Source organism: Dromaius novaehollandiae, chromosome 12, assembly GCF_036370855.1.
Source record: "Dromaius novaehollandiae isolate bDroNov1 chromosome 12, bDroNov1.hap1, whole genome shotgun sequence".
Taxonomy (NCBI): Eukaryota; Metazoa; Chordata; class Aves; order Casuariiformes; family Dromaiidae; genus Dromaius; species Dromaius novaehollandiae.
In genome coordinates, this window is record NC_088109.1 from 26,822,830 (window position 1) to 26,837,572 (window position 14,743).

General features: G+C 41.6%; 1 long non-coding RNA gene across 1 annotated transcript in view; it reads right to left on the reverse strand.

Moving 5' to 3' along the window:
- Nucleotides 1-14,743, reverse strand: part of LOC112982906 (uncharacterized) — a 66,336-nt gene that overhangs the window by 28,483 nt on the left and 23,110 nt on the right. The window contains exon 3 of the long non-coding RNA XR_010391318.1: nucleotides 7,148-7,208. This is a non-coding gene — a long non-coding RNA (uncharacterized LOC112982906). The remainder of the gene's footprint in view (nucleotides 1-7,147; nucleotides 7,209-14,743) is intronic.

The following is a 14,743-nucleotide window of genomic DNA, read 5'->3' on the forward strand; positions in this document are numbered from 1 at the left end:
AAAGCTACAGTAAATATATTTATTTGATAGTACTTGTTAAGCGGTATATTGTGTTAAGTGCTCACTGATCAAATATTAAATACACATTGCAAGTCTCAGGATGAACCTGTGTGAATGGAGGTGTGACTTGACTCTGTTCTTCCAGACAGGAGTTGCATTACACTTTACCATGCAGGACTGCTAAAACCCTCTGCTTGGTAATAAGAACTGTGTAACACTTCACACACTCATTAAGAATATAGCATCGTTTCATGCCCTTTTAACATCTATGTGAGAAACATGTTTTAAATGGCAAAATGTGGTTAAATTCACATTTAACTGCCACTTTAATTATTTGGCCTTTCATTAATTGCTCACAGATCGATTCAAATTTAATTCTATCTGGATGAACTTAATTATTAGTTTTTAACGCCTGCTTAATGATTAGGCTTGCCTGACGATCGTGACCTGCCGCCTACTCTGTATGTTCATGTTACAACTGAATTAGAACCAGGCCTTCCTACAAAGGGATTAACCTGCAAACCTCTGGGTCTCACACCGTAGACGTGTGTTCCCCCATCAGCCCGCCCAGTGATCACGTTCTGCTGGCCAGGAAGCTCGTTAAGCGGAGAGGATGCTCCCTCCGGTCATGCCTGCACTGCCTGTTTGCCTTCGCGTTCTCATTCCCCAAGGAATTACTGTGATGCCCACTGAAACCAAGGTAAACGTGTATTTCGTCTGGTGAGAATCCCTCCTCCGCAGTTTGACGGGGGGTGACAAATCCAGTCCTCCTGGGTACAACCAGACTCCCCGCGCTGCCCTCCAGCTCCCCGCACAGGCAGCACAGGCTGGACGACCGCAGCAGCTGGAGGGCAGAGAGCGGCTCTCATCTGGCAGGGGCAGCAAACGGGGAGGGGTCAGGCACCCGTTCACACGCTCATCCCAAGGAGCTCAGATGGGTGATCGGAAGCTGGGCTCTCAGGTCAGTGTCGTTCATGAGTATTGTCTTTTGCTGTCAAAGTTTCAGTTTAGAGCTAGAATACAAGGAGAGGGGAGGCAAGAGGGAAGCAGGAGGAGATACGCAGAGAAGGGGGGAGCCATGGCTTTGGTGGAATTTGCTGGCACTTGGAAGCCCACAGCTGCCTCTTGGGATGTTCCACTGGAGAGCATGCATTTTATTTCTCGTACATCCCCAAAGGTAATTAGTCAACCTCTCTTTTGCTACAGCTCTTACAAAGAAGTTTATTTTACTGCTCTTTCAGATGCTGACTATTAGCAGATTCACAGGGAGAGCTGGAACATCCATTTCCATGCAGCTCAAAGCACTATTACAAGCTTGTAAACTTGTCTTGCTTAGAGGAGATAGAAAACAGCTCCCCAAGAGGAAAAAGCACATCTGGACGAGAGGTTTTCAGCAGGTGCAAATTAAATGATACAAGACAATACGGATTTACACTAGCTGAAGATCTGGTCTCTTACTCCTAAAACCTGTGTTCTCCCCGTCATAGGGAACACAAGCCAAATTCGATCCAAAACCTCAGCTTCAGTGGATACAGCAGCCATCGGCTTCGCTGGGCTCTAAGCAGGCTGACAGCACTGGCAAGTGTAACCCCTGAGAAGCACCCGGTCAGCTCTGTCAACCTCCATAGCGGTGACACAGGCTGAATCCTGGAAAGAAATCCCACCAGAGGGATAGAGGAGCTCTGTGTCAGGTATCAGACTGGGAATCTGCTCCTGACTGGACCGGAAATTTTTAATAGACTATTTTATATTCATTTTAAGAAAAACACTATACTTCCAGCCTGCCCCACATTCATTACCCACTCATGCCATTCAGCCCTTACATTAAATTTTTTTTTTTAGTAAATTCATCCCTGATATAACTCCATCAAAATTACTGCCTAAATGTCAACCCTGATTCGGTCTTGAACCTGAAGTCTAGTGAACTTTGACAGGCAGAAATTTGATTCTGCTAAGCTAATAAATACTGCCGGTGTCAATTTTAAATAGAGAGGATTTACCAGCTAGTAAATCCTGAAGCAGCTAAAAGCTGCTGTGGGCTCCACTGAACTTGCCTAAGTGAGATTTCTTTGTGAGCAGACTTATTGCAGAATCTTCTAAGCTTCACAAAAACATGTCATTTCTTCTACCAGCATTATATAGAAACTTTCTCTTGACACTAGACATGAACTTCATTTGCTTTTTTCCCTCATACTGCAGCAAAAATACTGTTTAAAATGATGTAGGCAGTCACTTCATGAGTCATTGGTTTATCTCAGTATCTCTGAAGCACGGACACGATCAAGGAAATTAACATGCATTTCAAAGCAGAAAAATATTAAATAAGCAAAGACCTTTAGCAACCTCTAGTGATGTCAAGCATGATGATATAACACTGCTCATTTCAGTCAATTTATAAGTACTCGGTCAGGGGCACTTCACTAGGAGTAGAATATTACGATTTGGTGTTATAAAGGCTCATTTTTTTCAGTTGGGTTTCCGGACAGCAGCTAAGTTCTGCTGAAATCACCGACTTATTCTAGATCCACACTGCTTCAAGGACTGAATTTGATTCATGTGTTATAATACAACTCTGCTTTCTCTCTCACACCCAAAGGGAGGTGACAGTTCCCAGACAGACTCGGCACCTTTAAGCTGCCTTTGCTACATGCCTTGTCAGCTCTTCAAAAGACGAAAGTGCCCAAGGTGATGAGTACTTCAGCAAACATTGCTACTTCATTTTGGTCTAAGGGAGAAAGATGAACCTTCTAAAGTTTCACCATGTAACTGTCAATTCATAGTCACTCATATCTTTTATTCCTTACGCTGTCAATCTGTCAAGCACTTCGGAACTGAACACCAGAATTTAGTGGTACTGGAACTGAGGTAGTCCTGCAGACAGCTAAATTACTACGCTAGGAAGGTCCAAACAATAAACACTGTGTAACCAGTATTCTGAAGCAAAAGTCAAAATAAGTCATGATTTACTGTGTAATCAAACACTGTTTATCTCATAAACTCCCTAAGCTCTATACCGTTACATGTCACTGACCTTGTAATTAAATGGTCTGCAGTTACCAGAGGGAGAAAGGATTTAATAACCTTGCAACTTACATCGGCTACAGAATGAGCATATTATGCCTGGCTTGATTGCTGAAACTGGCCTCTTTATACAGGAAAAGGGACTGTTAGCTCAGAGCCAGCTTTACCAGTATTTTGGAATTCCCCTTGTATCTACTATGCAAATACCAAGCCGTCTGCCATGTCCAAGTGCTCAGAAAGTGCCGAATGCAAGACTCCTCTTCTCCCTCGGTTTGCTGAAGTCTGATGTACAGATCTATGCTGTACGGAACTCCCTGTGCAAGACCAAGCTAAGATCTACTCTCCAGGGTAACAGAAGTTGATAGGATTAAGTGGCTCCAGCCCCCCAAAAGATGGATGTTAAGCTTTGTTTCTGAAAGGCAAAAACCTCATGGTCTGACATCAACAGTGAGGGGTCCAGCAGTCTAAGTGGAAAATTTAATTCTTTCTTGGGACTCCTGCAAAGAATTTTTTCTAAGTCAGGCACCTATCTCACACTACAGACAGGAGACAGAAATGCGAAATCTAGATGTCTTTAAGCAGCTCCCTGCAAGTTCTTCTCTGCACTTAAGTCTAGACAGGGTCTTATACTGGTCTTTACCCAGGAGTCTCAGACAATCTTTTCACGATTTGGAAGACCTGGCAGACCATGAATCTGAGGTGATGGGCTTGTAGGCAGAAATGATGAAGGACGTACAGAACTCTTTATCCTGCAGAATTCTGTAAACATCTCACGCTTAGCTACATCAGAGTTACTCCTGTCCAACTAAGAGGTGACAAAGGCTTATGTAATTGAAGCCAGGAAAGTAGGATGGGCTGAAATCTCCAGCTTCTTGGCACAGAACCATGTTAAAGAGCAGCTGAACCACCACTGATAGAAGCAAACTTCAGCTGGAGATATGAACCACTTAATTTAACCCATTTCAGCTGATCTACGTGACACACTTACAGATGTCAGTAGCACGAGCTTAATATCAGTGTAGTAGTGTTTCTCAATTCACCATTACAGCCTGTATTGACCAGGGGTATTTACCTTCAAGTACAGAGAACTGCTACATGCCTTCTTTCTTCCTATGCAAATACACGCATATAGAATGATTTTGCTCAGTATCTGGCCCCATACAGAACTGAAAGTGATTCTAATAAAGATAAAGTTACTGTTTTTTGATAGAAGCACAAGCACTTGTAAAAGGTCAATAAGATTTACTCTGGTATTGGCTCAGAGATCATTTGTTATTCAAATGACAAAAAGATACTATGGCTATAAAGCGGAGTTAATGATCAATGGCACCACCTGTTTATCAGGTAATCCTTGGTATTTCCATAATTTCTCCAAGCAATAAGATTTGAGCTCTGCTTATTCAACATGAGCAGGGGAGGCTCAGAAATAATCACAGATTATTGCTGAGATCTTCCAAAAGGTATTTGAGAAACAGTTCATCAGCCTCCTGTTCCTGATGAGGCATTTTCTCTCAAAATGCAGAACTGTTGGGTCACATTTTTCAATAATAGCTACAAAAATGTAAAATTATGAAAGTTTTAACTCTGCATCTTCTCTCATGGCCTCTGAATCATGCAGGCATTGAAATATAGGTCTAAAAAGGATCTCAAGGAAATTTGACTTCTAGCTGCATTCTATAGTTGCATATTCTAGTTACACTTGTATAAGCATTTTCTAGTGGAGGTACAGATCATCACAAAGCAAACTTTTAATTACTAACAAAAGGGTTGCTTTTATTAATGACCTTTTTACTGATCCCTTAGAAATCATTCCAAACACTGAACGGTCTGGTACCACCAGATGAAAAGCACTGATAAAATTCAGCCATCTCTTTACACTGAAGGATACGAAGACCATTTCTGGCCATTGCAGGAGTGCATTTCTAGAGTTCCCTCATACTAGATTTTAGGTGCCAACACAGAACATTTCAAATCTGATAGCAGCTATAGATAAGAAAAGGTGGAAATGAGTACTAGTATCTGAAGGAGGAGAAAAGTCATCATTGGTCTGTAGAAAAAGATCCTGTGGAACTGCTCATCTAACAGGATCTCACATCATTATTTCTGGGCCAAGAAAAGTGTTCCTATCACAAATGGTCACACCGAAGCTTCACTGAAGTGCCATCAAATTTAACTTTTTTCTTTACCACTTTCTTGAATTAAACTTGCATCCCAGGCCCACTGGGCTTGGTGAATTCTACTTGCTTCCTAAAAAATAACTATTAACAATGATTTTGACTTCTCTTGTTACCATCTGAGAGTTTCAAAGCCTGTCACAAGCATCAAGAGTCACTGCCTAGTACCACTATCTCCTGGTTTGAGGACAGAGAGCACAAAACTCAGGGATTTAAGGGCCTAACCTAGTTTCAGTTAAGATCAATGGAAAGACTGACTCTGACTTTAACTACAATTGGATTTCTGCCTTAATGCATCACTAAGAGTCACAGAGCAATTCAGTGGGAGAGACAGAAATAGAATACATCTGTCCCAATTCCCAAACTCCATTCTAACCAAATGACCATGTGGCCTCCCGGCTTGGTGCTTTATAAAACTGTATCAGCCGCAGCAGTTTGCATGTACAAGCCATCCTCTAACTGCTTTTAAGTGCATCTTTGTCCATGTCTGGGCTCAGCCCAAAAGGCCTGGGAGACAGGGGCCTCAGAAGGGCTGAGAAAGAGATAGACTTTGTCTCTTACAGACTTCTAAGCAGAAGTAGGGATAAAATGACTTGAGGAATTTTTACTCTAGTGCTATAGGTTCACTCACCTTCTCTTGGGATGCACAGAGTGTTCCAGCCGGGCAGATGTGAAAAGAAAGCCACAAGTAGGTCAAAGGAGTCATTTCTAAAAGCCAGTACTATTCCTGGTCTCAGCAGCATACCTCACTGGTCACATATGCACCTTTATTGTCCCATAAAGCATGATGCCCAATATTTGGTCTATAGAAGGGCTTTAATTATAATCTCTGTCCCAAAATGGCAGCTGAATACCCACTACTTCTCACTTCATGCTGTTTACTTGTAAACAAACCCATTAAGCACCTGTGGAGAAGTTTGTTGTTATTACAATGACTTGGAAAGTTATTATAAAGATACAAATTGCACAAAGGTCTTTGTTGTTACATAACCAGTAGTATAACATGAAAATCATCTTCCTTGAACAATCGGTTTATAAGTCTGGGTGGGTTTTTTTCTTGCTGTTGTTTTGTTTTGTTTTGTTTTTTAAGTCCCCAAGCCTCTCTGATATGCTTCAAGCTTCATTCAAACGACTAGGAATGACTGATAGGGGAACACTTCTAAATTAAGTACTCTATGAACTTCCCTCATATTAACCAGAAAATTCACTCAGCCCTCCAAAGAAGGGACTCAATGACCTATTGTGCTCTGACCAATCCTTAAATAGGCACTTGGAACATGCAAATCTCAGCACTGTGTTAGATCTCTGGTGGCTTCTGTGGTTATCCAGGTAAAAGCTGTAGCTTTTCTCAACTGTTTCCTGGCCACTAATTCACAGTCTTGGCACATTAAAGGCTTGGATTTTAAATAACAGCCTCCAGTTTCACTGATGCCATTAGTGATGAGTCCAACTGACAGAACAGAAAAGGCCCTAACTATTCTTTTTGCTTGCAGGCTTTGCAGACACAGTGGAGCTAACAGACAGTAACAGACACTGGAAACTGTGTCACTGACTATCTAAGAATCTCCCACAAATGCTCCATGCTGGAATCAGAGGACAAAAAAAACCCAGATGTCTTCATCCTGCTGGTAATGCCAAGTGACCAACTGTCTCATATGACTGTCCTTATGAGTGGGAAGAATTCCTTGCTATAATCAATAAAATGACAGTCTTCCTTCTTCCAAATCCTTTTGACACACTTTAGGAAAGCTTACAAACCAACTATACCTAGCTTTGATTAGCTGATGATGATCTACAACTATCAAAACCCTTGAAATATCATACTTATGACCAACTCAGATGACTTGATTACTTCATCCTCTCACTTGCTCAGTCATTTCATACACCTACAACATACCATTGTAACTCTCTTGGGATCTACAATCTCAGTTCTACTTCTGTATAGTAATTACCATAATGGGATTCTGATCTTCAGTGCTGCTACATTGCAGGATTCCGTTAACAGCCAGTAATCTGAAAGAGAAAAGGAACAGTCTTACTGCAGGAAGAGTAACAAATGCTGAGCAAAATAAAGCCATTAGAAAATGAGCAGACCAAATAACTTAGTAACTACTTAAAACAATAAAGCTATTTGAAAAAAGTCAGAAACAGTCCATTAGTAACATACATACATGTAATACATCCACGTACACACAAGCACACAGAAACAATAGAGGTGAAGGGGGCAGTGCTTATACGAACCATTACCCAGTACAGCCAGCTCAGCCGACATGACTGATACCTGAAATTAACTTTGTTAGTAGCACCAGCTTCCTGTTCAAAACTCCTCTCTACCTCTGATTTCAGGTTGCACCTCCCTTAAGAATAGCTGCTCCTGGGAGCTATGTATTTTAAGGTACACATGCAGCTGACTTGCTCATGTGGGCCTGTCACTGGCTCCAATTCCCTTTCTTATGAGATCAACGCAGACAGCTTGAGGGTCAATCACATTTGCACTGCATCCTTAAAGCAAGACTTGAGGTCACTTTACTGAATAATCTATACAAATTAATGGCTGTTGTTTACAGCAACTGAAAGCAGCAACAAGAAATAAAATTTTAAAAGCTGTTATAGAAACCTCTGCATTTCAAGAGAAAGATGTTCTGCAGTCAGCTATGCAGGGCCAGTTCTGCAACTTTTCATGCTGCTTTTACTCAGTGTTTTTCTTATTTGGGCTCTCACTGTGGTATCTGATCCCTGATCACGGGAACACATTACATATGTCAAATCTTCAGGAACTTCTGAGCCTTGCATCTTTGACATCTGACCACGCAGAAACTGGCAGGTGGGATTTTCAAATGTGCTCTGTGTTGAATTTGAAAGAAGAAGAAGTAGGTGCAAGCTGAGGATGGGAGATTTTAAATCCAAACCAGCACTTTCAAATACTTTATGCCGAACACGAAATCTCTTATTTTCTCTTCTCTAGCTCCCAAATTTGCTCCCTTTCATGCCCAAATATGGTTCCTCTAACATAATGAGGATGTGTTAGCAGCAAGTATAAAGGAATAGCATAAAAGAAACAAACTAGCATGTTACTCTTTTATGGGAAATAGTAAGCTCTTACTTTGAAACCTCCAAATGACCTTACAAGTTGCTAGACAAAGTGAATCAGAATTAGCAACCTGGATGTCCACCATTTCTATTATACCAAATCAAATCCCCTTGAACCTCTTCTTCCTACATCACAACTTCAGCTCCAGCTTAGAGGCAATATTCTGGCAAGTTTGTTTTGTCCAATCACTAATTCCCTGCTTGGAACTGAACGAGGATCTCTTGAGTGCTGTCATTAGCAACTGCGACAAAACAATAGGCTGGGCAGCTGTTGGTTTTGGTACTTGCTGCCATAGGGCTCTGTCTTGCTTGTTTTCATTAGGTGACACTATTTATTCTGTGGCTGGAATAAGACACAAGACACAGCGACATTCTTCCGAAGCTGACCACTTTCTTCCTAAATAATAGGGTTCCCATTTGACTGGAAAGCTGTAGAAATTACCCTGCATAAACACTGCGGAGATAATTACAAAATAAAGAAACATTACAGTGAATCCATTGAGATCTTTAATTACAAACTGCCACTATCCCAGAAGGAACAAACTGTGAGTTAGACTGACTCTTAAGTATACAATTAAGCCTGTCAAGTTCTGACTCCATAATATGCTGTTTAGCATTGAGAAGTCTGTCAGTAAAATGATATGTAGGATTAACATCATAATGCTTTGGTTTTGCTTCCTCATTAAACCATAAAATGATTTAGCGGATATAAGCAGCATGTTATTTATACTCCTTTTAGCAACCGTTTTAATGCTATGTGGGATACACCCCCTTCCCTCTAATATAATAGCCTTCCTGGCCTTTGTGGATTTAAATAGGTGAGGGGACTTGTGTGTATTCCACGTGGAATTTACTCAGTAATTCTATTAAGAGCTTCCCTGCATGGAAATTAATGTCTTCATCTCAGTCAGTACTCAGCCTGTTCATTATTTAAGACAGAATACCTAATCTCTCCCAATATGAAGTTTCCTTAAAGGAGTTCCTATTAGTTTCAAGGAATTCAAGAGATTAAGCATCAACACGCCAGTGTTTGCAAAAGTACAAAAATCTTGGGCTTACAGTTAGAGAAGAAGGTTCTGCCACTTCTGGGATTCTGGAAGAAGAGGGTGGCAACTGAAAGTGCCAGAGGCTTCAAAGCAGGATCTTTACTTTTGCTCCTCACCATTCTCAAGTCATACTTCAAGTGACGTTCAGCATTAGCCATCAGAGCTTGCAAGGATTTCACCTGATCCTCTGGGCCAGTTCAGCTGCCCAGCTTTAGCTAGCAGCCACTCCAAAAAAGGCCTCACAGCTCTCATCAGAAACAAACACTTCCCACCACCCACGTTTGAACTGAGAAGAGCAGCAGCACCAAGGCCAGGGCTCAACGCTGAAAGGCCATGGAAGAGGAGTTGCCTTCATTTCCTCTCCTAGACTTTAACTCTCGGCTACTGAAGATGAATGGAAAACCTGTGAGTTCAGCAATGAAAGGCATTAGTTTGGCCCCTCCTGAAGAGTGGGGAGACCAAGAACTCTACAAGGTTCGTAACAGAGACCGATTTCTTCAGAAGGAAAGGTGTCAACACTTAGGTGGAAAATGAAAATGTTATTGTTCCTGACTCTCTTTTTCGATCAGTCTGCAGCAAAGGCAGCTGGGGTGTGACACGCTCTCCTGCTGACCACTGCGAGGCTTGTCTAGCTGGGCACGTCTGCCACAAAGAACTTCAGTTGTGTTAGTGCTGGCTGTGACGACCCTGGGCTGCATTTCTAAAACTTAGTTCAGATGTCATTAAATCCACTGAGTATTTGCTTAGGCTCATTAATTTAGCAAATGAATTTTGAGGACTAGATTGATATACCTGGTTTGGAACCCTGTCTCCAGAAATGACTAATACTTAATACAAGATTTGTAAGTTAGAGGTAATACCTTCTATTATAGTGACTACTGTGGTCGGAAAAAGCAGACAATTTGGGGGATCATAAGCCCTTTTTCAGTCCTAAGAAAGGAGACAAACCTTCAGACGCAAAAGCCTTTCCTCAGCTCTAAGGAAGGTCTGTATTCCTGAAAGCTGGGCTGCCTCATCCAGCTCCACTATTTGGTCTAATAAAAGGGACCATATGAAACCGTGGCTATACCCACCCTGGCATTCTGATGTTACACAAATCAAGACGAAGAGAAGCAGGAATTATACCTGTCTGTCCCAAAAGTACAGTATCCTTACAGATCTCCTGCAGGACAAACCATTTCCATATTCCGAAGCATAAGAAGCTGTGTTTTAGAAACAACCACACAGGAAGAGGGAGAGCTGCCCGCCCACTACCGATACCCCTCTCCTTCATTTTCTCCCCGATTAGTTCCATTCAAAGAATAACTGGGAGGAGTGATACAAAGAAGTTGTGCTTTCAGATTCTTCTGAGAAAACAAAAGAGCTGATTTGCCTCTCATTTCTGCAAGCAATCAAGTTATTCCTAATTTACAACGCTGTTAACAAGAGGAGATTCAGACAAAACAGCACAGGCTTGCAGTCACTGCAAGAGCTGCAATTCAGTAGACACGAGAGGATATAATTGTTTAGAGAAGGGAAGTTAGAAACCACAGTCCTGGTGACAATGTACGCTTAATACAAGTTAATGGGGTGCTTTAAATAACCAGTGGAGATATTTCTCTCCAATTTACACACATAAGTAATGTCATGCAGGCAACCTTTTAAATGAGAAAGATGTGCCTCTTGTGAAAAAAAATCTAAACCACCAATGCTGTTTTAATAAGGGAAAGCTCTCTAAGTGATTGGAGCAAGTGAGCGGACTCTTTTCCTGACTTTGCCACTATGGCTATGTGAACTAGGACAAACTACTTACACATTCAGCACCTCTCAGTAAAACTGGTAATAAATACACCAGCAAGCTCCACATTAATTTCACGCAACAATATTTTTTTATCCTGTAGTTCAATAAAAGAAGAGCAGTTTCCATAGCAACTTCTACATTTCATGATCACCAAAGGGATGGATATACTAAAGAAGACCAACTTGCTTCAGTAATCTATCTCTGATAGTGACCAGAGCAAGATGTCCCAGGGAAGATGTAAAAATGCCCAAAATAGACATTTTGCAATAATCTGCCAAGGAGAACTTTCTGCCTAACTCTAGGCTGTCATAGTTGATTGACAGCACAAAACACGAGGATTTAGATTTATATTCTTTCAAGTAGCGATCAGAGCTGAGGTAGCAGCAGATTTTCTCATTATTCGCCTTCAAGATCTTTCCATGGACCTACAGTCCACTGTGTGCCAAGTGCTAGACCTACGTTTAAAGCCTGTTAGGGACACTGACACTGAGCGGGGCAAGTGCACAGCACAAGTTGGGGACCCAGGGTCCTGCACACACAGAGGAAGCGAGCTGAGCCAAACAGTCTGAGCAACGAACAATCTGGAGAGAGATGAGGCACAAACCTCAGCCCTCACAGCTAGCATGTTAGGATCTAACACTGGGTTTTCTGAACGAGTTGTCCGTCTCTGGTTTTCTCCATATAGAAGCCCCTTCAGAAGCTGGTGCCCCTTTGAATGCACTTGTAAGTAGAAAAATTAGGGACTTCATCAACAGAGTGGATACAGAAGTTCAAGAGACTTGAAGTAGCTGTGATAACAGATAGCAATTGGACAAGGGGTTTGAGGATCTCCGCGTTGCTGAAATGGTGTATTTAGGTGTGAAATGTGGCACCTGGGCATCTGTGTGCAACTCTTGCCCCAGACACAGATGTCTGGGTTGTCAGTGGGACGGCAGAGAGCAAAGCCCGGGTTTGAAAATGGCTCTGGAGTTTGAGAAAAGAAACTCTCCCTCCTACCCACGATCAAAGAGATCATGAGTAATTCTGCAGTGAGTGGGAAGAAAGGACATTAGCACTTATAAAATAAACCTCCAGAAATCTTTTAAATAGAAAAATCACCTGCAGGGAAAATGAAACAGAACAAATTTGGCCAAAAAAGCAACAGAAAACACTAAAAACAAAGATAGCATATTAAAAAGGGACTGTTTTCCAGTTGTGACATTTGTTCATGAAACAAGGGACTCTTTGAGGTATTTAACTTTTTTCCTTTGAACAACAGTATTAGAGCATTAGAGCTCTGCTAAATTCACTATGCCTCCTAAACTACTCAGAAATGACACAAATCACCTAAAAGGTTAGAGCCAAGGGGGAGGTGCTTGGCTGGAAGTCCTGGGCCTTGCACTATAGATTTAACTTTGCACCTACTGAGAAGGTCTGCATGGGGGTGGACTTGAAATGTGGGATCACATCCTTTTCAAAACCTGTGTTCTCTAAAGGGAGTCCTCAGCTCAAAAGATGTCAAGAAGCAAATTTTAATAATAAATTTAACCATAAAAACAAGCTGACCTCTCTTCATGTGCTTCCCTGAATAATTTTGACATGCAGTTTCAATCAATGGATAAGGGAGCTTCTTTTATGAAATTAAGATTATAAAATGCAAACACCGGCTTGTATTCTGGTTCAAATTTCACCCTGCAGAATTCAACTGAGTCTGATTTTTGTATCCAAAACATCCAGAAAGCCTTCTCCTTGAGTTGTCTCCTGGGGAAAAGGAATCCCTGAACACCGTAGGACGTCTGTCCTAGCATCGGGCTGGCACAGAGGGTGTTTATTCTGCCACAGAGGGTATTCCTAAGAAAAAGAGAATTCCTAGCCCCTACATACTGGAATGAGGGATGCATTTTTGTGCTATGTAACACATCTGCACCAGTAACTACGAGCTCATCTGGAACGTTCAGAAGCCAGTTCGGAGCTACTGCTCCTGTTCTGACTGGGTGCCCGAGGTCCTGCCCGGACAAAAAGAACGGCTTCTTTGGAGATGCCCGGCTCCTCATTTGCGAATCTGAAATCAAGTTGCTGCTATAGCCAGATATGCAGGCAGAAGACACTCTCTGGACCCATTTCAATATTCTCTGTAATATTGCTCTTTCTAAGCACAGGTATTATGAATAAGACTACATTGCAGTCTTAGAACATAGCTCTTTATTGCTGGGCATTTTCTACTTCAGAGAGTCCTTGGCCAGAAAGGATCATTAGCTAAATTTAATCCAATCATGGGTCATTAAGTTTCAACCAGATACTTTAAATCAGGTCCAAAAATTTTGGTTAGACTAACGTGTTTCTGTCCCTAGAGCTCAGATCTGCTACAGGCTGAGGAAACATCGATCTCGGTACCCCTGCAATGACAGAGAAATGATTGGTGAGATCCCTGATGATCCTGGCTGTTTGAGCAGAAGCTCTGTCCACTGCCACCAAGATCCTTGCATTTTCAGAGGAAAACATTTACCTCAGCCTAAACATTTTTCCTCAAATGTCTTATGAAAACATTTCTCCTGCCAAAAGAAAATGAATCTCATTTCTAAACCTCCAAGCAACATCAAGGCTATACATGAAAAGTTACCTGGCTGTTTAATCACCCTCATAGCTGGGAATGTGAATTCAACTACATTTTTTAACTTCAGCTTCCACATACTGGTCCTTCTTATGCTTTTGCCAGCATGACAGAACACACCCTCTTGTTATCTTCTTGATGTGCAAGGAAATAAATGCAGTAATCAGGTCACCTCATGTGTCTCTGATAAAATGTGCATTCTACATTGAACAGCTGAAAGCTGGACAACATTTTAACCAGAGAGTGACACCAGCTGTGCCTGGGAAGGAGATACTGGTAAGTCAAACAATCAGTACAACTGACCACAGGTCACGGGAGTGAAGGTATTGCCTGTCTTGCAAATCTTTGCTTCTGCTTGTGACTTAGAAGGCTGCAGCTGACAGTTTAATAAGAATATCCCATGTGCAAGAGCTGACTGGGGATGTACCATTGAAACAAGTTTCTGTTGGAAAACGCTTTTTGAAAACTGAAAAGTTTTGTAAACACATTTTAGGTACAAAAAAAAAAAAAAAAAAAAAAGCCCAAAACAACAGAGTTTGAGATCAGCTTCCTAGTAAGGCTGTTGAGGAGCCCAGAACATAAGCATTAAGAAGATCGCTCAGACCTGGAGAGTCTAGAACTTCCCAATTGCTCCTGGTTGCCTGATGGTCTGTGCAGGTGAGAAAACTTGAAAATGGCATTAAAAAGCTGCCCCAAGATTAGTGGATAATCTCCCCTGGAAAATAAGGATCTGCACAAACCCCACCTTGTGCTCTATGGGCAAGATAAATTTATTTGACCTTGTCTCTTCACACAGATAGTAACCTATAGTTTAAAAAGCAGTCCCGCCAAAACACGTCAACTCACTTCACACACTTCTCGCCTTGGGTAAGAGGCAGAAAGAATAAACTCTCTGTGACAGATGCTAGTCACGATGCTTAATACACTCCAAATCTTTTATGTTAAAAAGAATATGATATAAAAGGATAAAACGATAGAGAAAATGTGATGAACTGAAGGAAAAACTGTAACAAAGTGAGATTAAGAAACCATTCAGAATTAC